Source organism: Xenopus tropicalis, chromosome 7, assembly GCF_000004195.4.
Source record: "Xenopus tropicalis strain Nigerian chromosome 7, UCB_Xtro_10.0, whole genome shotgun sequence".
In the NCBI taxonomy this organism is placed as follows: domain Eukaryota; kingdom Metazoa; phylum Chordata; class Amphibia; order Anura; family Pipidae; genus Xenopus; species Xenopus tropicalis.
In genome coordinates this window covers 2,962,497-2,987,132 of record NC_030683.2, presented here as the reverse complement: position 1 = coordinate 2,987,132, position 24,636 = coordinate 2,962,497, and the positions used below count along the sequence as shown (strand labels likewise).

General features: G+C 45.3%; 1 non-coding gene across 1 annotated transcript; it reads right to left on the bottom strand.

The window, feature by feature from the left end:
* Positions 1–1,969: 1,969 nt before the first annotated feature.
* arhgef5 lies at positions 1,970–23,124 on the bottom strand. The gene is made up of 15 exons (XR_004223564.1): positions 22,951–23,124; positions 12,182–16,924; positions 11,862–11,922; positions 10,478–10,548; positions 10,119–10,336; positions 9,777–9,937; positions 8,123–8,275; positions 7,882–8,011; positions 7,671–7,745; positions 6,537–6,626; positions 5,662–5,813; positions 4,900–5,073; positions 3,748–3,818; positions 2,972–3,076; positions 1,970–2,660 (listed from the first exon to the last, which is right to left on the bottom strand). It is a non-coding gene; the product is annotated as a Rho guanine nucleotide exchange factor 5 (transcript).
* Between the last annotated feature and the right edge of the window lie 1,512 nt (positions 23,125–24,636).

Genomic DNA, 24,636 nt, shown 5'->3' with positions numbered 1-24,636 from the left:
ATATATATATATATATGTGTTGTGTGTGTGTATATATATATATATATGTGTGTGTGTAATTGTGTGTGTATATATATGTGATGTGATATATATATGTATGTGTGTATATATGTGTGTGTGTGTGTGGTAATATATATATATATATGTTTATATATATATATATATATATATATATGTATGTGTGTGTGTGTGTGTATATATATATATATATATATATATACTGTATATAAAAGATAGCAGATGTTGGCTCAGGATAATAAGGGGTTAAAGCCCAGCAGGAGTTGGTACAATGGGCAATAAGTGTGTGTGTGTGGGGGGGGGGGGGGTACATGCATCATTTCCCTCCCTCAGCTTCACTCCTGTCTGTGGGAGCCGCTGGCAGATATCACACGGGGTAATTATGCCACCAAGTGGCCTTAATGAGTAATTACCCGTAGCGCTGCCTTCCCATTCACTTACACAGGCCTCTGTCGTTGTAGACGAGTGAATAGACCGATATTGTGTTTGCCCCTCTCTGGGCTGTTCCACTGGGGCAGTTACCTACACCCCCCCCTTATACAGGCTTCATACAGGCTTCATACAGGCTTCATACAGGCTTCATAAGAACTATAAATCCATAGTGTCTCTGTGCTTCTCTAGCTGTGCCCTTGTCTATTCTTATTTACTCTCTCTCTCTCTATATATATATATACACACACAGTATAGGGCTAATGTCAGGCAGAGCTGGAGAGAGAACATGTGATTTGGCACCCGAGGGGGCTGAAATCCACCTGCTAATCTGCAGATCAAGTGCATATTTTTGGGAAATATGTGCTTGTAGGTTTGGTTATTACCTCGCTAGGCCTAATACATCTGTTTTCTATTTTCTGCAGTGATCAATGTGGCATGCCTGGGGTTAATGCAGAGTTCATTATCCATATTCTGCGGTGATTTTACTTGCATGTGTGGGATTAATGCAGTGGTCTTTATCCGTTTTCTGCAGTGGAAGGTTATGGGTTTACTGGCATGCCTGGGGTTAATGCAATTGTTTATAGTCAATTTTTTGCAGTGGTTTTACCAGCATGTCTAGGGTTAATGCAGAGCTAATTTGTTTTCTTCGGTGATCTAACTGGCAAGTCTGGGGTTAATGTAACGCTCATTGTCTGTTTTCTGCAATGATCTTACTGGCATGTCTGGGTTAATCCAGAGTTCATTATCCATATTCTGCAATGATTTTACCTGCATGTCTGGGACTAATGCAGTGGCCTTTATCTGTTTTCTGCAGTGGAATGTTATGGGTTTACTGGCATGCCTGGGGTTAATGCAATGTATAAAGTCAATTTTTTGCAGTGGTTTTACCAGCATGTCTAGAGTTAATGCAGAGCTAATGTGTTTTCTTCAGCAAGTCTGGGGTTAATGCAACGCTCATTATCTGTTTTCTGCAGTGAACTTACTGGCATGTCTGGGGTGAATGCAATACTCTATCAATTTTTGCAGTGATTTTACTTGCATTTCTGGAGATCAGTGATCTTACAGGCATGTCTGGAGTTCATGTCATTATTATCTGTTTCTTTAATTGATCTTACAGGCATGTCTGTGGTTCATGTCATTATCATCTGTTTCTTTGATTGACCTTACTGGCATGTCTAGTGTTAATGCAAAGCTCATTATCTACTTTCTGCAATGATCTTGCCAGCATGTCTGGGGTGAATGCAATACTTATCTATTTTTGCAGTGATTTTACTTGCATTTCTGGAGATCAGTGATCTAACAGGCATGTCTGGGGTTCATGTCATTATCATCTGTTTCTTTAACTGACCTTATTGGCACGTCTAGTGTTAATGCAAAGCTCATTATCTATATTCTGCAGTGATCCTGCCGGCATGTCTGAGGTAAATGCAGTTCACTGAATCCATCCAGGGCGCTGTTTGATCCGGAGGGGGCACTCACCCCAAGTGGCAGTTGGTCGCACCCAGGAAACAGACTCGCGTCGATCAATAGTTATTTTATTAAAAATATAAATAGAAATCTGCACATCTGGTGAAAGACTGATTGTTGCATTGATAAGAAGGATCTGCGGTATCATGTACAGTGCATTATGGGTACCAACCCGGGGCTGCTGGGAAAGCCCGCTGATCAGAAAGCAATGGGTGCGGTGCTCTGTGGAGCAAACTGGGAAATCCTATATTAAAGGGTAAGTAAACCCATTTTGTGGAAGCATGTATTCTTGATACGGAGGCCTATTCACTGACTCTGTACAATTAAAAGCAGCAAGGGTTAATCGTTTATAAAATACTGACTGAGAGATGGAGGGGGCCCTGCTCCTGAGAACATACAATAAAGTTAATAATATAGTAGAAATCTCCATAGGGAAAGCACCATATATATATGTGGCCACTAGGGGGTGCTTGTTCTTATGGAGGATATTTAAGCTCAATCAGCAAAGGCAACTTCCCACCCACAAATATACAATCAGCTATGGCCTTATATGCTATTTAAAGGGAAAGTAAAGGAGAGGCGGGGTCACTAGGGGGCGGGCAGCTGCAGCTTGGCCCTGGCAGTCTGTAACCGCTGTTCTTCCTCCAGGTTCCGGAGACAGGCGTTGCGACTGACGGGCTGCACGTGCGACAATGGGAACCACCCCGACTGCATGTCTGAGAGACGCACGCCCTGGAGCCAGCCTGAAACAGAACGGTACGTGGCACCATTTAGGCACGGTAATAAGTATGGCGGCTCCTTATTCAACTAGCATAGTAACCCATAGCAACCAATCAGCAAAAAGCCTTTACTGGCCAATTGTGTTAAAACAAATAGGTTGCTATGGGTTACAAGATCCTAGCTATGTTTGAGCCTTGGTTATATTACCCCATAGGGGGTAAGAGCTCACACCCACGCTGAGGGAACACGCACACACTAAGTTACATCAGCCAATGAACAATGAGTTGCAGCCCCCCCCCGCACAGGGTTCTCTAATTGCAAAAACACAACTTACCATCCTCACTGCTCTGTCTCACAAAAATGATATCCGCTTTCTCCAGCGAGAGCTCATCGTTTTCTTTGGCTTTGTACGACTTCAAGCAAAGCATCTGTGAGAGGCCTGGAACAAGGGAAGAGTGATGCATCTGTGAGATGTGTGATACAGGGGAATAGTGATGCATCTGTGAGATGTGTGATACGGGGGAAGTGTGATGCATCTGTGAGATGTGGGATACAGGGGAAGGTGATGCATCTGTGAGATGTGTGATACAGGGGAAGAGTGATGCATCTGTGAGATGTGTGATACAGGGGAATAGTGATGCATCTGTGAGATGTGTGATACAGGGGAAGAGTGATGCATCTGTGAGATGTGTGATCGATACATCTGTGAGATGTGTGATACAGGGGAAGAGTGATGCATCTGTGAGATGTGTGATACAGGGGAATAGTGATGCATCTGTGAGATGTGTGATACAGGGGAATAGTGATGCATCTGTGAGATGTGTGATACAGGGGAATAGTGATGCATCTGTGAGATGTGTGATACAGGGGAATAGTGATGCATCTGTGAGATGTGTGATACAGGGGAATAGTGATGCATCTGTGAGATGTGGGATACAGGGGAATAGTGATGCATCTGTGAGATGTGTGATACAGGGGAATAGTGATGCATCTGTGAGATGTGGGATACAGGGGAATAGTGATGCATCTGTGAGAGGCCTGATACAAGGAAAGGGATTCCTTCTGTTAATCTAAAATATCACCCAGGGGCTTATAGACCAGAAAACTCACCGTGATATTTAAAGAGGTCCAGCTCTTCTTTGGGAGGGGATAGAGCTGAGATCCATCTTAGTTTCTGACTCCTGAATGGAAAAAATAAAATTCTGTAAATTCCTTAGGAGGTGCTGATCCATGGAACCCAACAGCAACGCAATGTGCAGTTTCACCCACTTAGTTTAGCTGCTACTTTCTGCCGGGGGTTAGTGGGGCTTTATAGCAACGGGCAGCAGCGTCCATATTGTGTATGACTTGGCCAGCTCCAGCCCTTGCATAACTCTGTGAGCCAATCAAATGCACAACAATCTCTTTCCTTTGTGCCTGTTGTACTCAGTACTGCCCTCTAGTGGCAACATGTCCACAAAATCACAATTAAATATCAACATACTCAGAATCTCTGGTGAAAAAAACAATCAAGTTTAACTTTAACAAGAACCTTCATTATTAATTCTCCTACTGTCTTCTCTAGGGGGAACACTATGGCACCTCCTACCCATATGTATAAATACAAATATACAGAGAAGGAATGTTCTGGGCACACAATAAGCTGTACCCCCATACTGTACTGTCTAAGGGAAACACTATGGCACCCCCTACCCATATGTATAAATACAAATATACAGAGAAGGAATGTTCTGGGCACACAATAAGCTGTACCCCCATACTGTACTGTCTAAGGGAAACACTATGGCACCTCCTACCCATATGTATAAATACAAATATACAGAGAGGGAATGTTCTGGGCACACAATAAGCTGTACCCCATACTGTACTGTCTAAGGGAAACACTATGGCACCTCCTACCCATATGTATAAATACAAATATACAGAGAAGGAATGTTCTGGGCACACAATAAGCTGTACCCCATACTGTACTGTCTAAGGGAAACACTAATGGCACCCCCTACCCATATGTATAAATACAAATATACAGAGAAGGAATGTTCTGGGCACACAATAAGCTGTACCCCCATACTGTACTGTCTAAGGGAAACACTATGGCACCCCCTACCCATATGTATAAATACAAATATACAGAGAAGGAATGTTCTGGGCACACAATAAGCTGTACCCCCATACTGTACTGTCTAAGGGAAACACTATGGCACCCCCTACCCATATGTATAAATACAAATATACAGCAGGGAGCAGACAGGCTGCACTTACTGTGTGTCTGTACGGAAGAAATATTCCACCCTTCTCCCATCAGGACTCCCGGCTGCATTGTCTCTCAGGGAGATACAGAAAATGTTCTTTTGGTTCCCATGAATTCTCTTCTCACATCGTTCCACTTGCACGTCGGCCGCGTGAGCGTAATCAAACACCAGGAAGCGCCCGCCCCTGCGCACACGATCATTGGTTGTTACAGACCCCGAGCACCGAAGCCGTAAAATATCACTTTATAATATACAGTTGGGTCATTTCCCTATGGGACCAAACTGTAAATTATATCCTTATAAATGGTGCTTAGTGATGTCATTAGTTATAATCAGAGCTTAGTGATGTAATTTCTGTCACATGACTCACTGAAACTTGTGTATTATAATTAATAAAGTCCCCCCTGTTGTAAAATATAAGGATATTAGAAGTCACCTCAGAGTTTCATGACCTGTATAAAAGCATTCAGCCTAGTTGCTAGGGAGTTGGGGTTCCTAGAAACCAGGGGTCTGTTCTAACCCCACACTGGGGAGTTGCAGAAGAAAAACGTTTAATACAGAACAATAACATTTAATAAATAAAAAATGACCAACTGCAGCCTGAATTGGAATGCCTGCTTCATACTACAGGTATGGAACCCGTTATCCAGAATGCTCGGGGTCTGGATAAGGGGTCCAATACCTGTACTAGTAAATTGTAAGGTCACGCTCCCAATAGAAGGCAAAGGATGAAAATACGTAAAGTGGCCGCCCCCACCCACGAGAGACTCACTCTCTGATCCGAGACAGCAGCAGACAGTCATTGAAGAGATGCAAGTAGACAGAGCGCGTGATCTTCAGTTTGAAGCTGAGAGAGTTCATTTCAAGCGCCGAGACCTCACTGTGTTTGATCAGCCGGCGCGACTGGGAGATGAGGGGGAATATCTGGGCGAGACAGAACGGCAAGAGGTTTGTTATGTTGGGCAACGACACGTATTAAAGGGCAACTAAACCCATAAGGTCCTTGTATACTGTATGTGTTCAGCAGCCGTAGGCCAAGTCTCTCTACAAAGAGACTGCTCTGATAAACCAGTCCAAATGGGCTTGTCCAAAGGGGAATATAATTGCCTGTGGTTCCGCCCCTGAAGCACCCGAATCTCTGCTTTAGCCCCTCCTCTATTCCTACCGCCGATCTATCACCCAGCCCCTCCCTACCCACCAAATCCGCCACCTGATCCACCCCTTTACATCACAGCTCTGCCCCCTTCCAGTTAATTCCCATTTCCTACAGTCTTGCCTCGCTTTATGGCAGCAATTTTAGGCATACACTCAGTATCAGTCTCTAAAGACACATAGTGGGCTCAGTTACCCTTTATCTGAAAGGATCATTTCCATTTACAGCACTGCTAGATGGGGATCCTGTGACTGACAAGCAAGGAGAGTGGGGGAAATAAGAGATCTTGGCTAAAGCAGAACAAACGCAACCACTAAACTTGCCCCCCCGACCCATAGGAGGTTTCCTGGTCATCTGACCCACCACCTATTGCATAACCCAATAATGATGTCTCTATATTGTGCAAGTGATGTCATTATATTGTGCAAGTGATGTCACTACGAGGGCTGCCTGGGATGGAAACTGGAAATTAGTGCAACGGACACTGTTCCCACCTTGCATTCAAACTGGATCTTCTGGTTGAGATGGATCAGCTCTTCTGTGTCCTTCATCCTCTGAACACTCTCATTGCAGTCTCTAATCAGCTGTCAGAGTGTTGGGAGCACAAAGCAACGATGAGAGACAGACACCAATACAAACAACAACAACCTGTTACACACTGTGATCTGTGTTACACTGGGGAACTCCACCCACATTTCTCTTGTCCAATGAAAGGCAATCTAATTCTAATCAGCTTCCAATATCCATTCATTCCTCATTCTCTGCACTGCTGGTTCTGACTCCTGATACAACTCCCCAATATCCATTCATTCCTCATTCTCACTGGGTTTATAGTTATGTGTAACTGTCACTGTGTCTGTCCCTTTCCCTTCCCTGCACTGCTGGTTCTGACTCCTGATACAACTCCCCAATACCCATTCATTCCTCATTCTCACTGGGTTTATAGTTATGTGTAACTGTCACTGTGTCTGTCCCTTTCCCTTCCCTGCACTGCTGGTTCTGACTCCTGATACAACTCCCCAATATCCATTCATCCCTCATTCTCACTGGGTTTATAGTTATGTGTAACTGTCACTGTGTCTGTCCCTTTCCCTTCCCTGCACTGCTGGTTCTGACTCCTGATACAACTCCCCAATATCCATTCATCCCTCATTCTCACTGGGTTTATAGTTATGTGTAACTGTCACTGTGTCTGTCCCTTTCCCTTCCCTGCACTGCTGGTTCTGACTCCTGATACAACTCCCCAATATCCATTCATCCCTCATTCTCACTGGGTTTATAGTTATGTGTAACTGTCACTGTGTCTGTCCCTTTCCCTTCCCTGCACTGCTGGTTCTGACTCCTGATACAACTCCCCAATATCCATTCATTCCTCATTCTCACTGGGTTTATAGTTATGTGTAACTGTCACTGTGCCTGTCCCTTTCCCTTCCCTGCACTGCTGGTTCTGACTCCTGATACAACTCCCCAATATCCATTCATTCCTCATTCTCACTGGGTTTATAGTTATGTGTAACTGTCACTGTGTCTGTCCCTTTCCCTTCCCTGCACTGCTGGTTCTGACTCCTGATACAACTCCCCAATATCCATTCATTCCTCATTCTCATTACTTTCTATGAAGTTCGTACCTTCTCCACGGCATTATGTGCTTGAGTTGCCTGCAGTTCATCAACAGACCCTGGGGCGGAACGCTTTAGGATGTTCTGAAGAAGACAATAGCCAACACTGGATTTCTGAAGCCGTTTCCAACAGTAATAGCCTCCAACCCTACTAGCCCTCTGTACCCATAACAGTGTAAGAAATCTCTGGCATTGAGTTTCTGTGGAACAAGGGAATCACCTGGAGCAGCAGCCGCAGCCGAATGATCCTCTGGAACGGAAGGATCAGGAAGGATTTGAGCCCAAGTCTCTGGCACACTGGGTCGCTCTCCAGCCTTGATAGAACCTGCTGGAACCGTGGGTTGTCATTCCTGATTCAGAGAAACACAGCTTTACCCCTCGATGCAAAAATTCAACCCAAAATCTCAGCCGTCAGTTAAAGACAGACCAACAGACTACAAGAACCCAATGTGTCTCCTTACTGCAGCCTCTGGAAGGTCCTCTCCTGGTAGGACTGGTTGGTGACATAAGGCAGGTAGACTCGTCGGAAGTTCGGCTCATTGTTGATCACCATATTGCAGACTTGGAAGTTGTACTTGTTTCTCTGGAACTCATCCTCCAGATCAAATAGGAACCTGTATGGAGACATGGAGTATGAGATCCTAACCCTGACAAGATGGTACCCACCATATCCCTGGTTAGGTGGCACCCATCCTAACCATGGTATCCAAGTATCCATCCTAACCATGGTATCCATAGTACCCATCCTAACAATGGTACCCATAATATCCATCCTAACCATGGTATCCATAGTATCCATCCTAACCATGGTATCCATAGTATCCATCCTAACCATGGTACCCATAGTATCCATCCTAACCATGGTATCCATAGTATCCATCCTAACCATGGTATCCATAGTATCCATCCTAACCATGGTACCCATAGTATCCATCCTAACCATGGTATCCATAGTATCCATCCTAACCATGGTACCCATAGTATCCATCCTAACCATGGTACCCATAGTATCCATCCTAACCATGGTATCCATAGTATCCATCCTAACCATGGTATCCATAGTATCCATCCTAACCATGGTATCCATAGTATCCATCCTAACCATGGTATCCATAGTATCCATCCTAACCATGGTATGCATAGTATCCATCCTAACCATGGTATCCATAGTATCCATCCTAGCCATGGTATCCATAATATCCATCCTAACCATGGTACCCATAGTATCCATCCTAACCATGGTATCCATAGTATCCATCCTAACCATGGTATCCATAGTATCCATCCTAACCATGGTATCCATAGTATCCATCCTAACCCTGACAAGATGGTACCCACCATATCCCTGGTTAGGTGGCACCCATCCTAACCATGGTATCCATAGTATTCATCCTAACCATGGTATCCATAGTATCCATCCTAACCATGGTATCCATAGTATCCATCCTAACCATGGTACCCATAGTATCCATCCTAACCATGGTACCCATAGTATTCATCCTAACCCTGACAAGATGGTACCCACCATACCCCTGGTTAGGTGGCACCCATCCTAACCATGGTATCCATAGTATTCATCCTAACCATGGTATCCATAGTATCCATCCTAACCATGGTATCCATAGTATCCATCCTAACCATGGTATCCATAGTATCCATCCTAACCATGGTATCCATAGTATCCATCCTAACCCTGACAAGATGGTACCCACCATATCCCTGGTTAGGTGGCACCCATCCTAACCATGGTATCCATAGTATCCATCCTAGCCATGGTATCCATAGTATCCATCTTAACCCTGGTATCCATAGTATCCATCCTAACCATGGTATCCATCGTAACCATTACAAGATGACACCTATAATAACCATATCAATAAAGCAACAACAAAGATGGCACTAAGTGGCACTCCATTACAGGCCCGACCTTAGATGGTCACTATTTATTGGGCTGGTAAGGGGGCTGTTTGGGCCTGTTGAAATGCCAGGGCCTATTTCTTCTCACATGGTTTTTATCTTGTCAAGGAGAAGGTCTTCTCCTAACTGCATCTTACTGCTTGGCCAAATGGGACAGTAATAGCATTTTGGGCAGAAGATACGTCTCTATAAACTCACTCAGAACTGGCGTCTCGCACTTCGGACATGCGGGAGAAAAGCCACTGCCGATCCTGGGCAAGCAGAACTTCCTGCAGGTCCGGGTTGCACTGAAAGTGATCCACAGCTATATTCAGGCTGCGCAGGTACAGCGCCTCCGACATGATCAGCTCAAACTTGGCCTGGAGGGGGGAGCAGGAAAGCAACGGTGAGACCAGATAGTGGTATAAATGAATCGGTGAAGGCAAAACATCTCATATAGACTACTCGTCACAGGTCCCACCTTCTTTACAAATGACCTAAGGCAAAAACCTCTGAGTATGAGGAACATCTCATATTAACTACTGATTTGGGGGTTCCTACCTCCTGTAACTTCTGCTCATCCCGTGACATTGAGAGGAACCCCACGCTGCCACGTATCTCAGGTATGTCCTGCCACAGGGAGTCGGCGGAGGACATGGAGAGGCGCCGCAGGTAGGAGTCTTGGGATTCCCTCCGGCGTAGTCTTGGTGACTCGGGCCTCTGGTTTTTGATGGCCTGGTTAAGAGCTTCATCGCTGTATTCCTGGTACAGGACTTTGGCTGGGGGGGATAATAAGAGTTTAATCCTAGGGTAAAGGGTGCCGTCCTACTGTCTCTAACAAGAATAAGTTGGAGGTCATGATTAGTCGTATTTAGTAACCGGATATAAGTCTTATCCCTAAGAAGAACATTGGCACTTACATGCGCCGTAGAACTGGGATTTACGCCGGTAAGCTAGCGACTGGTCCAGGGTCTTCTGGCCATGTTTCTCCCTGGAAGGAAAAGTCAACCCATTAATAGGACGTTAATAGGAATGCAGACAGGGCCGTATTTATATATAAGCAACCTAGGGCCTGTGCCAAGGGCGGCAACTTTAGGGGGGCCCTTGGCCAGAAAAAAAACCTACCCAGTTGCCAGATGATACCTATATAAATCTGGTAGTGGAACTGGGGGGTAAGGGTCCTGAGGGCAATTGCGACTGGAAAGTTACGTCACTTCTGCAACCTGGGGGGGGTTTAAGTCCGATGCCTAGGCTGATTCCTTGGGTGAATTATATTGGATCCGAGTACTGGTCAAGCTGGCCCTATACTAAGTGGTTATGGATTTACAGTTTGTTCATCTGGGGTATAAATGTGCCATTGCTGTGTTCCTGGGGCTGATTTTCTGACTTGTGGGTCAACCCATTTGTGTGTCTAATGGTGTTCATGGTGGTCTCACTGTCTTTATTGGGCTTACTGGGCTGAGAACCTCCCTTGGCCAGTGACTGGATCTCAGTACTCATTTATCCATTATCCCATTGCTTTACCCAACGGAATTTCTCAGCCAGACTGACTGATATTTTTATGAGGCCCAAGTAGATATTGGTCAAGTGTCGATGTAGTTTTTGTCCCATATAAGGGCCAATAAGTTGTCCCATGTAAGGGCCAATTCTGCAGGAACATTGCTTTGGGTTCCATAGTCAAAAGGTTCCACCAAGGCTTGTGGAGAGCCAGAGGCTTCATCTATTGTTTGTGCCTCACTCTCTTTCTCTTCCACGTCAGTAGCTGTAATTTCTGGGTATTTTTGCCCAATCTCATCTGTTCCTTGATCGATACTTTGCTTGGTAACATTACCAGATGGTAAACCTTTCCCTGGGACCCCTGTATCTGTCTCCAACAGGTTGCACAGACCTCCCTCTTGGTCACTAACAGTCCCTTCTTCTCGCCATTCCCCAGGAATATCTGCAAACTCTAGTTTTTCCTTCCTCGGCTCTAACGAGTCCCATAGTTCACCTGTTATCATTGCTGCCCCCTTAATCTCCTGTTCCCCCATCTCTTTACCCAACGGAATTTCTCAGCCAGACTGACTGATATTTTTCTGAGGCCCAAGTAGACATTGGTCAAGTGTTGGTGTAGTTTTTGTCCCATGTAAGGGCCAATAAGGGACAGGAGTGGCAGACAATATCAGTATCTGTATGTGCAGTGTTAGTAAGTAAGTAGAAGATGAGTTTTCTTCTCCCTGATAGGCTCATCATGTCTGTCCTCTAGGGCCTTACACTATAATCCCAGATTGTGGTCTGGAAGCATCTACGTGTATGTGTACTTACCGGAGGAAGACGGAGTCCGACCTTCTGGCAGGCCTTTCTTTTTTGATTGGCTCTTCTTCATCTGAAGTGATAAAAGATGTTGCTCAATGGTCACATCAAACTATGTTGTGCCCCCACAAACCAAAATGGAACATAATAAAAACAAGGCAAATGGCCACCAGTAGAGCAGGTACCCTGAGGAGCAAATCAAAAAGCTCACCAAGGTGCCACCACCCTAAGTGAATATCTCCAAAGAAATCTGGTTTATTTAAACAAATAATCCAGCTAATAAATTACCCGAATCATTGACCAAAGCATTAAATAGTTCCATTGCAACTTACCAGCGAGGTTCTCTTGGCTCGAGGTATCATCTGATTGTTCATTCTCAGATATGGCCTCCGAAGGTCGGAACCGCAGCCGAGTCTGAGGGGAAGCAGGTCTCATGTTAATGGCAGAGAAGGATGGTCCTGTGGGTTGGCCGCTATTCCCAGAGTCCCTTGTAGGTTCTTGTTCACCCACTGTAGAAGTTATTATAGTACCGTGCCTTTTCTTCGTGCCCGTCACTTGATAGGTGCCCTTCTTCTTATGTCTGATTGTGGGTCGTCTCACCAGAAAACTCTCTTGTGGCTCTTTTATTGTATACCCTTTGTCTGAGCCGTCTGAATACCGTATCCCTTGGGGAGTGACCCACAGTGGAGTTACTGATAGACCTAAGGGTTTCTTGCTGGCATTTGTATCAGGAGAACAATGGGACTTCCCAAAAGACCCACCATGCTGGGTTCCTGGAAGGTCCATGTCTATGTTCCCTTCAGGGATGAGCCCTTCACTGTAGAAGCCCAACTGTTCTGGGCTGCCAAACAAATTCAGCATGGGATTTGAAATGTGAGTGGGGTAGAAATAGGACTTCTTCCTGGATTCTGTTTCCCTTACGTCTGAGCCAGTTATATTACCCCTTTCATGCCCTAAATGTGGGCTATATGTAGAGAGACTGACAGTTTCTCTAGTGTTTTTTTTTGTGTCCATTGGTGGGGTGATAGTCACTATTCTGATCTTTTGGAAAGAACCCTGATTGTGAGGGTCAGACTGCATGGAGCCGAGTTCTGCTGCCCCCCTAGATTCACTAGTACCCCATTGCCTAGTTATTTCCTGTGTTTTATTTTCCATGACTTGGTCCTCACTTTCTCCCATGGCAGTTCTCACATCCGTGATGGTCTCATCCTTATCCATGGGATGTTCTGAGAGGTAGGTATCTGTCTTTTTGGATTTGAATCCTTCTGTACTCTCTAATGATATTTCTTTGGATCTCTCCAAGGCCACAGTCCCAGCTGCCTCTTGTAAAATACCCAGTGCTGCCGGAGTCTGACTTACTACCTTGCTATCTGCCCCTTGTGAGCCCTCGCATGTTCCACTGATCTCATGGTTCCCATCGTTATTTGGGTCTGTGCCGTATGGAGCTGATCTTGGGAGGACATCTGGACACAAAGCCTTTTCCCCCCGATAGGGACATAACTCATCGGTATAATGACCACTAAGTTGAAGTTGAGGCATCTCATTTTGTTCATACCCTTCTGGCTCTGCTTGGTCAACGTTTGGGCAGGTGGGACTGAAAACATCCGAGTAGGAACTTTGGCTTGTTCGTGTTTGATTGGGCTGGAAATCGATATCGCTATTGGGCTCTCCATAGATGGGGCCTCGGTGGATGTCTCCACTCATCTGATCTTGTAAATCAAAACTGAAGCTCAATTCTGCAGGAACATTGCTTTGGGTTCCATGGTCAAAAGGTTCCACCAAAGCTTGTGGAGAGCCAGAGGCTTCATCTATTGAATGTGCCTCACTCTCTTTCTCTTCTATGGCAGTAACTATAATTTCTGGGTATTTTTGCCCAATCTCATCTGTTCCATGATCGATACTTTGCTTGGTAACATTACCAGATGGTAAACCTTTCCCTTGGACCCCTGTATCTGTCTCCAACAGGTTGCACAGACCTCCCTCTTGGCCACTTACAGTCCCTTCTTCTCGCCATTCCCCAGGAATATCTGCAAACTCTAGTTTTTCCTTCCTCGGCTCTAACGAGTCCCATAGTTCACCTGTTATCATTGCTGCCCCCTTAATCTCCTGTTCTCCCATCTCGGGGGCAGTAACTCTTCCTGCCGTACCTGCCCCTGTTGCCCCAATGGTTTGCAGCACATTGTCCTCATTATTCATGGCCAGTGTGTCCTCAGTCTCTGCAGCTCTTTGCTCTCTCATCTCTTGTTGAGCAGTCTCTCGCTCCCTAATAGTGTCTGACACTGTCTCTTCAATTTGGATGCCATATATTATTGTGTCTAGCTTTTTACTGCCTCTCACTTCTCCCTGCCTTAGAGTCTCTTGAATCTCCCTGACGTCTCTCATACCCCCATCGACAGTCTCTTCATTCTGTACTCCTCCAGCAACACCTAATATTGGTCTGTCTATGCTGTCATCACTGGCAGTTTCCCATTCTTCACTGTCTTCACTTAGTGTCTCTCTTCTAGTCTGTATGACAGTATCTTCCATGTCTCTCTTTGTTTTCTGTGCAGTAAGTGCATGTATGTCCTGTGTGCACGCGTCTGTCTCTCCTTCCTCTATGGCTGTCTCCCATAGCTCAGTTGCCGTTTCCCACTGCTCATTTTCAGTCTCATTTTGCTCATACACGACTGCTGTTTCTGTCTTCTTAGTGACTGTCTCTCTTTGCTCATCATCTATTTCTTCCTGCTTGTAGTATGTATCTTTACCATGATCATTTGCTGTCTGTCTCTGCTCAGTGGCTGTCTCACCCTGTTGGGTTGCTGTCTCTCCCTGCTCAGTGGATGACTTTCCCTGGTTGGTCGCTGTTTCCCTCTTTCCATTAACTGTCTCTTCCTGTTGGGTTGCTGTCTCTCCCTGCTCAGTGGACGACTTTCCCTGGTTGGTGGCTGTATCCCTCTTTCCATCAACTGTCTCTCCCTGTTGGGTTGCTGTCTCTCCCTTCTCTGTGGATGAGTTTCCTTGTTCTGTGACTGTCTCTTCTTGCTCTGTGGCTGTCTCACCCTGTTCAGTAAATATCTCTCCTTGCTCTGTGACTGCCTTTCCATAATCACTGGCTGCGTCTCCAAGCTCTGTGACTGTCTCCCCCTGCCCAGTGACTGTCTCATTTTGCCTTGAGGCTGCCTCTCTGTGCTCTGTGGCTCTCTGTTCATGATATGTGTCTGCCTCCATTTGTTCAGTAACTGTCTCTCTCTGCTCTGTGGCTTCTGTCTCATCCTGCTCATTGACTGTGCCTTCCAACTCAGTGGCTGTCTCTCCCTGCCCAGTGACTTTCTCTTCCCTCTCTGTGGCTGCCTCCTCATGCTCTTTTGCATTCTCTCCCTGCTCTGTGGCTGTCTCTCCCTGCTCTGTGGCTGTCTCTCCCTGCTCTGTGGCTGTCTCTCCCTGCTCTGTGGCTGTCTCTCCCTGCTCTGTGGCGTCTCCCTGCTCTGTGGCTGTCTCTCCCTGCTCTGTGGCTGTCTCTCCCTGCTCTGTGGCTGTCTCTCCCTGCTCTGTGGCTGTCTCTCCCTGCTCTGTGGCTGTCTCTCCCTGCTCTGTGGCTGTCTCTCCCTGCTCTGTGGCTGTCTCTCCCTGCTCTGTGGCTGTCTCTCCCTGCTCCGTGGCTGTCTCTCCCTGCTCCGTGGCTGTCTCTCCCTGCTCCGTGGCTGTCTCTCCCTGCTCCGTGGCTGTCTCTCCCTGCTCCGTGGCTGTCTCTCCCTGCTCCGTGGCTGTCTCTCCCTGCTCTGTGGCTGTCTCTCCCTGCTCTGTTGAGGCCTCTCCCTGCTCCGTGGCTGTCTCTCCCTCCTCTGTGGTGGCCTCTCCCTGCTCCGTGGTGGCCTCTCCCTGCTCTGTTGAGGCCTCTCCTTGCTCCGTGGAGGCCTCTCCCTGCTCCGTAGCTGTCTCTCTCTGCTCCGTGGCTGTCTCTCCATGCTCTTTGGAGGCCTCTCCATGCTCCGTGGCTGTTTCTCCCTCCTCTGTGGAGGCCTCTCCCTGCTCCGTAGCTGTCTCTCTCTGCTCTGTGGAGGCCTCTCCCTGCTCCGTGGCTGTCTCTCCATGCTCTTTGGAGGCCTCTCCATGCTCCGTGGCTGTTTCTCCCTCCTCTGTGGAGGCCTCTCCCTGCTCCATGGCTGTCTCCCCCTGCCCCATGCATCTCTCCCCATGCCCAGTGATTTCCTCTCCCTGCTTTCTGGCTGTCTCTCTATACTGATTGTCTGTGCCTCCAAATTCAGTGGCTGCCTCCCCACTCTCTGTGGAAATCTCCCTCTGCTCTGTGGCCATCTCTTTTTGCTCTGCGACTGTCTCTCTGTGCTCTTTGGCTGTGTCTCCCAACTTAGTGGTTGTCTCTTCCCTCTCTGTGGCTGCCTCCCCATGTTCTGTGGCTGCCTCCCTCTGCTTGGTGATTGTCTCTCCCTGCCCGGTGACTGTCTCTCCCTGCCCGGTGCCTTCCTTAACATGCTCTGTGGCTGTCTCATCTTGGACAGTGGCTGCTTGTTCCTGCTTGGTACTGGGCTCTCTCTGGATTTTTGATGTCTCTCCTTGCTCAGTGACAGTCTCTTCATGATCTGTAGTGGTCTCCCCCTTATTGGTGACACTCTCTCCCTGCCCAGTGGCTGTCTCCCTCTGCTCAGTGACTGTCTCCTCCTGCCCCACGATTGTTTCCCTCGGCTCAGTGAATGCCTCTCCCCACCTGTGAAATGTCTCTCCCTGCTCAGTGACTGTCTCTCCCTTTTCTGAAGCCCAGCAGTCCATGGTGAGAGGTGTTGTTGGGCCATTGTCATGTGACCCTTGACCCGTGTCTCCGTTATTGCTGGTAGCCATGTTGCTCCCTGGGCCAGAATTTCCAGTTTCCCCAGTTACAGTTATTGGCCTTTCGTTCCCCGGCTCTCGACTGTCACAGAGACTGTCCCTGGGCTCCGTGTGCGCCTGGTCCCTCTCAGCGTCTGTCCCCTCCGGCCCAATACTGGGCGCTGGGGCCTCCTCCGTATCTGCGCCATCCCCTTCCGCTCCGAGATGGTCCCCTTGTCTCCCCTCACTGTCTCCGTCCATCATGGCCCCATGTCCTGCAATAGCAAAACAGCCAGTTACTCACATACCCCCCAATCTACTCACTGTGTAACCCCCATATCCTATACACACAGTAACTGTATAATATATAGGCACGGTGTAACCCCCATATCCTATACACACAGTAACTGTATAATATATAGGCACAGTGTAACCCCCATATCCTATACACACAGTAACTGTATAATATATAGGCACAGTGTAACCCCCATATCCTATACACACAGTAACTGTATAATATATAGGCACAGTGTAACCCCATATCCTATACACACAGTAACTGTATAATATATAGGCCAGTGTAACCCCCATATCCTATACACACAGTAACTGTATAATATATAGGCAGTGTAACCCCCATATCCTATACACACAGTAACTGTATAATATATAGGCGTAACCCCATATCCTATACACACAGTAACTGTAATATATAGGCGTAACCCCCATATCCTATACACCAGTAACTGTATAATATATAGGTGTACCCCATATCCTATACACACAGTAACTGTATAATATATAGGCACAGTGTAACCCCCATATCCTATACACACAGTAACTGTATAATATATAGGCACAGTGTAACCCCCATATCCTATACACACAGTAACTGTATAATATATAGGCACAGTGTAACCCCCATATCCTATACACACAGTAACTGTATAATATATAGGCACAGTGTAACCCCATATCCTATACACACAGTAACTGTATAATATATAGGCACAGTGTAACCCCCATATCCTATACACACAGTAACTGTATAATATATAGGCACAGTGTAACCCCCATATCCTATACACACAGTAACTGTATAATATATAGGCCGTGTAACCCCCATATCCTATACACACAGTAACTGTATAATATATAGGCACAGTGTAACCCCCATATCCTATACACACAGTAACTGTATAATATATAGGCACAGTGTAACCCCCATATCCTATACACACAGTAACTGTATAATATATAGGTGTAACCCCCATATCCTATACACACAGTAACTGTAATAATTATAGCACAGTGTAACCCCCATATTCCTATACACACAGTAACTGTATAATATATAGGTGTAACCCCCATATCCTATACACACAGTAACTGTATAATATAATAGGCACGTGTAACCCCCATATCCTAATACACACAGTAACTGTATAATATATAGGCACGTGTAACCCCCATATCCTATACACACAGTAACTGTATAATATATAGGCACAGTGTAACCCCCATATCCTATACACACAGTAACTGTATAATATATAGCGTGTAACCCCCATATCCTATACACACAGTAACTGTATAATATATAGGCACAGTGTAACCCCCATATCCTATACACACAGTAACTGTATAATATATAGGCACAGGTGTAACCCCCATATTCCTATACACACAGTAACTGTATAATATATAGGTGTAACCCCCATATCCTATACACACAGTAACTGTATAATATATAGGCACAGTGTAACCCCCATATCCTATACACACAGTAACTGTATAATATATAGGCACGGTGTAACCCCCATATCCTATACACACAGTAACTGTATAATATATAGGCCGTGTAACCCCCATATCCTATACACACAGTAACTGTATAATATATAGGCACAGTGTAACCCCCATATCCTATACACACAGTAACTGTATAATATATAGGCAGTGTAACCCCCATATCCTATACACACAGTAACTGTATAATATATAGGCACGGTGTAACCCCCATATCCTATACACACAGTAACTGTATAATATATAGGCACAGTGTAACCCCCATATCCTATACACACAGTAACTGTATAATATATAGCCAGTGTAACCCCCATATCCTATACACACAGTAACTGTATAATATATAGGCACAGTGTAACCCCCATATCCTATACACACAGTAACTGTATAATATATAGGCACAGTGTAACCCCCATATCCTATACACACAGTAACTGTATAATATATAGGCACAGTGTAACCCCCATATCCTATACACACAGTAACTGTATAATATATAGGCACAGTGTAACCCCCATATCCTATACACACAGTAACTGTAATACATATATAGGCAGGTAACCCCCATATCCTATAACACCACAGTAACTGTATAATATTAGGCACAGTGTAACCCCCCATAATCCTATACACAACAGTAACTGTTATAATATATAGGCACAGTGTACACCCCCCATTATCCTATAACCAAGTAACTGTTATATATAGGCACGGTGTAACCCCATATTCTATACACACATAACTGTATTTAATTATGGCACAGTGTACCCCATATCTATACCACAGTAATGTATATATATAGGTGTAAAAAAAAACCCCCATTCCTATACACACAGTAACTGTTATATATATTTAGGCAGCAGTGTACCCCCATATCCTATACACACCAGTAACTGTATAATTATAGGACGGGTGTACCCCATTCCTATACACACAGTAACTGCTATTAAATATAGGCACAGTGTAACCCCCATATTCCTATACAACAGTAATCTGTATAATTATATTAGGGTGTAACCACCCATATCTATACACACAGTAACTGTATAATATATAGGGTGTAACCCCCATATCCTATACACACAGTAACTGTATAATATATAGGCACAGTGTAACCCCCATATCCTATACACACAGTAACTGTATAATATATAGGCACAGTGTAACCCCCATATCCTATACACACAGTAACTGTATAATATATAGGCGTAACCCCCATATCCTATACACACAGTAACTGTATAATATATAGGCGTAACCCCCATATCCTATACACACAGTAACTGTATAATATATAGGCACAGTGTAACCCCATATCCTATACACACAGTAACTGTATAATATATAGGTACGGTGTAACCCCCATATCCTATACACACAGTAACTGTATAATATATAGGCACGGTGTAACCCCCATATCCTATACACACAGTAACTGTATAATATATAGGCGTAACCCCCATATCCTATACACACAGTAACTGTATAATATATAGGCACAGTGTAACCCCCATATCCTATACACACAGTGACCTGTATAATATAAGGCACAGTGTAACCCCCCATATCCTATACACACAGTGACTGTATAATATAGAGTGTAACCCCCATATCCTATACACACAGTGACTGTATAATATAGAGGTGTAACCCCATATCCTATACACACAGTAACTGTATAATATATAGGCACGTGTAACCCCCATATCCTATACACACAGTAACTGTATAATATATAGGCACGGTGTAACCCCCATAATCCTATACACACAGTAACTGTTAATATATAGGCACAGTGTAACCCCCCATATCCTATACACACAGTAACTGTATAATATATAGGTGTAACCCCATATCCTATACACACAGTAACTGTATAATATATAGGTGTAACCCCCATATCCTATACACACAGTAACTGTATAATATATAGGCACGGTGTAACCCCCATATCCTATACAACACAGTAACTGTATAATATATAGGTGTAACCCCCATATCCTATACACACAGTAACTGTATAATATATAGGCACAGTGTAACCCCCATATCCTATACACACAGTAACTGTATAATATATAGCACGTGCTAACCCCCATATCCTATACACACAGTAACTGTATAATATATAGGCACAGTGTAACCCCCATATCCTATACACACAGTAACTGTATAATATATAGGCACAGTGTAACCCCCATATCCTATACACACAGTAACTGTATAATATATAGGCACAGTGTAACCCCATCCTATACACACAGTAACTGTATAATATATAGGCACAGTGTAACCCCATATCCTATACACACAGTAACTGTATAATATATAGGCACAGTGTAACCCCCATATCCTATACACACAGTAACTGTATAATATATAGGCACAGTGTAACCCCCATATCCTATACACACAGTAACTGTATAATATATAGGCACAGTGTAACCCCCATATCCTATACACACAGTAACTGTATTATATAGGCACAGTGTAACCCCCATATCCTATACACACAGTAACTGTATAATATATAGGCACAGTGTAACCCCCATATCCTATACACACAGTAACTGTATAATATATAGGCACAGTGTAACCCCCATATCCTATACACACAGTAACTGTATAATATATAGGCACAGTGTAACCCCCATATCCTATACACACAGTAACTGTATAATATATAGGCACAGTGTAACCCCCATATCCTATACACACAGTAACTGTATAATATATAGGCACAGTGTAACCCCCATATCCTATACACACAGTAACTGTATAATATATAGGTGTAACCCCATATCCTATCCTATACACACAGTAACTGTATAATATATAGCACGGTAACCCCATATAGTACTGTATAATATAGGCACAGTGTAACCCCCATACTATACACACAGTAACTGTATAATATATAGGGTGTAACCCCCATATCCTATACACACAGTAACTGTATAATATATAGGGTGTTAACCCCCATATCCTATACACACAGTAACAGTAACCCCTCCTATACACCAGTAACTGTATAATATATAGGCACAGTGTAACCCCATATCCTATACACACAGTAACTGTATAATATATAGGCACAGTGTAACCCCCATATCTATACACACAGTAACTGTATAATATATAGGCACAGTGTAACCCCCATATCCTATACACACAGTAACTGTATAATATATAGGGTAACCCCATATCCTATACACACAGTAACTGTATAAATATATAGGACGTAACCCCCATATCCCACACACTGTAACCCCCATATCTATACACACAGTAACTGATAATATATAGTGTAACCCCCATACCTATACACAGTAACTGTATAATATATAGGCACAGTGTAACCCAATCCATACACACAGTAACTGTATAATATATAGGCACAGTGTAACCCCCATATCCTATACACACAGTAACTGTATAATATATAGGCACAGTGTAACCCCCATATCCTATACACACAGTAACTGTATAATATATAGGCACAGTGTAACCCCCATATCCTATACACACAGTAACTGTATAATAATATAGGCCACAGTGGTAACCCCCATATCCTATACACACAGTAACTGTATAATATATAGGCACCCCCATATCCTATACACACAGTAACTGTATAATATATAGGCACAGCGTAACCCCCATATCCTATACACACAGTAACTGTATAATATATAGGCACAGTGTAACCCCCATATCCTATACACACAGTAACTGTATAATATATACGCACAGTAACTGCGTGTGACTTTATATCACAACTATTCCATATGCCGCCTCCAGATGTTTTTGAACTATAAATTCCAGACTATACCAAGTGCCAGAGCAGTCGGGGGAGCCACACAGTACATTACATGACACTATGACCTATAGCAGATTCCACCCAATTACCTGGGGCAAAATATACCCCATTGCTATAGGTGTGGTTGGGGCCAAGGACCCAGCCCCATGACTGCTGTCATTTCCACTTGGTTAATACTGGCTGGCAGAGCAGGGGTTAATCAGCTGTCTATCATTTGGATAATGGGAATCCAAGGAGGGTCCGGAAAGGGGAGGGGCCAGATCAGTCGCCCACCCTGAGACGACATTTAATGGAAGTTAAAGCCGCCGGCAGGTTCTGCTGAGTCACGTCAGGGAAGGAGTGCGCCATAGGGATGGCTCTTACCCCTAAGTGCCAGCTGTGACCGGCTATCAGTGCATTCTGGGAGTTGTAGTTCAGCAGCAGCTGGAAACCAACAGACATTAGACCCCCTGCCTTACACAGCCCCTCAGGCCCCCCTACTAGCCCAGATATAGAGTGTGGCACAATGGGCCAGCGAGAGGGTCAATAGAGTGCAGCAATTCCTTTCTGCTTGATATTCAGTGTAGGAGTTTGCAGGCAGTTAGGAAACTAAGGAAAACAAAGGCATCTGAGCGTCACCCTGAGAGACTGCAGGGGGGTGGCACCGGGGGGGTTGGGGAAAGGGGGTACTACCTGTCCGCTGGCAAGAACCACAGGAGCTCACATTCCTCTCCCCGGGGAAGGGTCAAGGTGCAGGGGTCAGATGTTAGATCCACAGACTCACACGGAGGGACACAACTTCCTGGAAAGGAGCAGCCCAGGTGAGATTCCCAGCACTCAGGCAGGTGGGGGTGGGGCAGGTAAGGCCCTCCCACTGAGACGTCACCTGAGAGAGGTTGTGGGGCGGGGACAGGAGCCAGACAGGGAGGTGCGGGGAGACCGCAGGCTGCTGGGGTGACGTGTAACCCTGGGTATCCCTGGAACTATAGCGGGGTGACTGTTACCCCAATGTTTCTATATATCTGTAACCTTGTTATGGGCTAAGGGGGCCCAGCCTGAAGGCCAGTTAGGGGGGATTTGGGGTGAGTGCTTATTTGTGCCCTGGGTATCCCTGGAACTATAGCGGGGTGACTGTTACCCCAATGTTTCTATATATCTGTAACCTTGTTATGGGCTAAGGGGGCCCAGCCTGAAGGCCAGTTAGGGGGGGATTTGGGGTGAGTGCTTATTTGTGCCCTGGGTACCCCTGGAACTATAGCGGGGTGACTGTTACCCCAATGTTTCTATATATCTGTAACCTTGTTATGGGCTAAGGGGGCCCAGCCTGAAGGCCAGTTAGGGGGGGATTTGGGGTGAGTGCTTATTTGTGCCCTGGGTACCCCTGGAACTATAGCGGGGTGACTGTTACCCCAATGTTTCTATATATCTGTAACCTTGTTATGGGCTAAGGGGGCCCAGCCTGAAGGCCAGTTAGGGGGGGATTTGGGGTGAGTGCTTATTTGTGCCCTGGGTACCCCTGGAACTATAGCGGGGTGACTGTTACCCAATGTTTCTATATATCTGTAACCTTGTTATGGGCTAAGGGGGCCCAGCCTGAAGGCCAGTTAGGGGGGGATTTGGGGTGAGTGCTTATTTGTGCCCTGGGTACCCCTGGAACTATAGCAGGGTGACTGTTACCCAATGTTTCTATATATCAGTAACCTTGTTATGGGCTAAGGGGGCCCAGCCTGAAGGCCAGTTAGGGGGGGATTTGGGGTGAGTGCTTATTTGTACCCTGGGTACCCCTGGAACTATAGCGGGGTGACTGTTACCCCAATGTTTCTATATATCTGTAACCTTGTTATGGAATAAAAAAATTAAACATAAGTTTACTAAAATTATCATTTACTGCCAATGATACATGGCATTAAGGATAAAAACTGCAAGAACGAATTGCATGTAGCGCAGCCCCACACTCACACTCCCATTGGCTGCTGTAAGTGCCAGTCAGGTCGCTGGGCAGTCACGTCTGTGTTTAATGGAGACAGGATCGTGCACTAACGCAGTAACCGCAGGCCGTGGGGGCAATGGTGGGTAATTTGGCACTGGGTGTTTGGGCAGCAAAGTCCCCGGCATCCCCCTCCTGTGTCCCCCACTCCTGCCAGTTCTTTTATTCAGCAACATTAGTAAATGTGGTCACTAGGTGGCGCCATTGGGTTTTAGAAAACGTTTATTCATTGAGCCAATGGGATATTAACCCAAATATAAATCTAAGCAATTCCCCAATATCCATTCATTCCTCATTCTCACTGGGTTTATAGTTATGTGTAACTGTCACTGTGTCTGTCCCTTTCCCTTCCCTGCACTGCTGGTTCTGACTCCTGATACAACTCCCCAATA